A 3,151-nucleotide genomic window follows, 5' to 3' on the forward strand; every position below is an offset into this window, starting at 1 on the left:
AAAAATGGGGCGCGACAGGACTGTTTTGGTTTCTCTTGATGACTAGACTGCTATGGTCATTCTTAATCATGTTGATGTATTTCATTTTGAACTCCAATATGAGACCCGAAAATTTTCTAAGTTTCTAGGCTTTATTTTATTTAATTGCACGTCTTTTCTACATTTTCTTTATTAGAAAAATTTTCTAGATAATTTTTATGAGTAAATATAGTTTTAAAATTATTTTTCTAGTATCAGTTAGTTTTTGAGAAATTAAGAGTGTATATCGGATGTGGGACCCGCTTGTGCAGTAAGTGCTGTAAAATTTGGCCAATTAGGTTAAGTTTTGTATACAGGGATTAATTTACTAGGTGTTGAGAGATAATTAGAGGTTACCTAGATAGATTAGTATTGGAGAGACAAGATGATAAGTTTAAGCTTAAAAGGTGATAAGTGTCACTTTGTGATTAAAGGTTGGACTTTGACCATTTTACCAACTTTACTAAATAACCAAGAAATTGACCCAAAATTCATCATCATACATCTCTCTCTTGGCCGACTCTCTTAGGGCGCAAAAGAAAGGAAAACCTCCAACTTTCTTCTTCTCAATCTTGCTCAATCTCACAACCTAACCGTTAAAACTTCAAATTTCTCCATAAAAACCCTTTGCTAAGTAGTAGTGAAGTAGTTGGTGGAGTGGTTTGGAAAGAGGAAGTGTTAAGTGGTTTCTTTTCTTGACTTTACAAGGTGAGTGGTTAAGGAATGCATCTTTTACTCTTGATAATGTTTAATTAGTGACTTGTGCTAGTTAAAGAAGTGATTTTGTGGAAGATTTCATGACTTTTGGTGGAGATTGATGAATTTTTATTTTTATTCATGATTTTTCTGATTTGATATGATTGGAGTTGGTTGGCCATGGATGATGGCTTGGTATGGTCTAGAATGAAGCTTTGGTGTGTTAATTGTAGCTATTTGCAGAAAATTTCCGCTTTGTACGGAAAATTTCAGATTTAGGGTTTTGAACTGGGGCTTTTCTAGGGTTATTGGAGCATTATTGAATTGGCTTTGTTTCATGGGTATTGTACCCCTAATAAGGTGTATTGAATGACCTAAGCCTTGCAATTGTAATTGTGGTTGTGTTAGGGTAATATAAGTGATTGATTGTAGGTTGAAAATCTGAAATTTTAAGGGAAAATGCTGTCCAAATATTAGGTTCATATGATTTCTTGGAATTGGGTTGCTTCGAGCGTTAAGTAGTGATTTTGGGGTTGTCTAAACCCTTAGCCCCACGTATTCCTTATATTACTTTTAAGTTCTATCGGCCTTGCATTAGTGAAGTGTGGTTTGGATTTATGACTCGTATACGAGTCTCATTGTGTTTCCTTGAATGTGTTAGGGCGTGCCGGTGACTCGAGGCGCTCGTTGGGCGAAAATTTGTGAAACCACTCTTTGTTTGATTGGTGAGTGTATTACTCACATACTTGTTACTTCATGGCTTCGCTGTACTTGAAATCTATGACTTGAATGCATGTGTGTACTGATGAGCTTGGTTGAGTTAAGGGTGTACTTTATCACTCTTACACTCAATGGCTTATGTGACTGTTACTGTATCAATTGAATGTCATTGAATATACTTGAATTGGTGTCGTTTGGACGTGTATCCAACGACTCTTACTGTTTACTTTGAGCTCAACCCCATTGGCGGTCAATTAACTCGAGCCAGCAAGGGCATGGTCGAGGAGATTGATAAGCCGTGGGGACTGTTTCTATGGAATCATTGGGTATGAGACTCCGGTATACTCGAGTATTACCATTGTGAACTGCTTGGAGTTCGGGCCCGGTAGGGGTATGTGAGGTGGATGGATATTGGAGAAAGTGGGGTCTATGGTATTGGTTCCTCTTAAGCGTTGACGGAGAGTCAACGGGGTAAGATCAAGTATGGCCAGTGTGGAAAAGGGCTCTTGAGAGCCGTCCGTATCCTTTTATTGAATTTAAATGTGATGTTAGTTTGGATTACTTGTTGAATGTTTGGATTGAGCAACTTTGTGCTTATGTGAACTTTACTGATCTGCATGAGTGTACCTCATTGGGCAAAAGCTCACTCCATTGCCTTTGTTTTCCTTACAGGGATGTAAATACCTTTTGGGAACTGTGAATTTGAAGCCGAGTTGAGCTAGTTCAATATTCTTTTGTATAGCTCCTCGATGGGTGGAAAACCTTAAATGTATTTGGATTTAACATTGCCTTTTGAGTTGTAAATTGGAAATCATATGTATGAACGTGGTTGACAATGTTCATGTGCTATTTTGGTTTGTGAATGTCAAATTCCAAGGTGTATATGCTTTGTTGGTAATTGATTGGGTTTCGGACGGGTTCGGATTTCAAACGGCAAAAGAAAAATTTTTGGTGGGAAAGGTTAGAGGCGAATCCGGCCGAGAATCCGGCCAGAACTTGGTGGTATTACTCGCCGGATTGTCCTGGAAATTTTGAATCCGGGCAGTTGGCTACTGCCTCCAATCTGGCCGGAAATCCGGCCAGATTCCGGCCGGATTGTGACGTGGCCGGCACTGTTCATGTGCGGCTCCGATTTTTCATTTTTCGTTTCGTGTTTTTTTGCTTCGTTTGAGCGCGCTAATACCTTTCGGAACGTGTTAGACTGTTTATAACCGTGCTAGTAGTCCTGTCGAGAGTTGGGTAAGCAGTCTGCTAACCCCCTTTGGTACGCCTTAGGGGAAGGTGGGGTTGTCACAGGTGGTATCAGAGCCTAGGTTAGAAATGACTTAGGCAAGGTTGGCTTTTGTTCCTTAGGACCTGTGTGAGGGAAATGTTAAGGTACCTCTAAGTGTGATTATGCTTACGTTGTTTAAGTTATGAACCCTTTTGCTATTCTTGTAGGCCATGGCTGGAGCAAGCGGAGAGGGTGGGGGTGAGCTGCCTCAGAGACGCCCTCGTGTGATCGACTATCAAGAAAGGCCGGGAGGCCGGATCCGGCTTTGGTATATCGCTAGTCGGGCTCGTCGTTGTGACCGTTGCCGAAACCACTCTTACGTCGATCACGTGGTCGTGGCGGTGTTAGGCGAATGGATGAGACTTAGGCGTGTCGCCGCCAGGGATCACGCGGAGATGCTTAGGCTGAGGGCATCACGAGGATGCAAGTCGACCGGATAGGGGA

At 41.3% G+C, this 3,151-nt stretch overlaps 1 long non-coding RNA gene across 1 annotated transcript; it reads left to right on the plus strand.

Annotated features, from left to right (window-relative positions):
* Window positions 1-476: 476 nt before the first annotated feature.
* On the plus strand, window positions 477-2,283 carry LOC140021332 (uncharacterized). Its single transcript, XR_011825137.1, has 2 exons — window positions 477-1,439; window positions 2,107-2,283. It is a non-coding gene; the product is annotated as an uncharacterized lncRNA (long non-coding RNA).
* Window positions 2,284-3,151: the final 868 nt, after the last annotated feature.

Source organism: Coffea arabica, chromosome 1e (assembly GCF_036785885.1).
Source record: "Coffea arabica cultivar ET-39 chromosome 1e, Coffea Arabica ET-39 HiFi, whole genome shotgun sequence".
Lineage (NCBI taxonomy): Eukaryota > Viridiplantae > Streptophyta > Magnoliopsida > Gentianales > Rubiaceae > Coffea > Coffea arabica.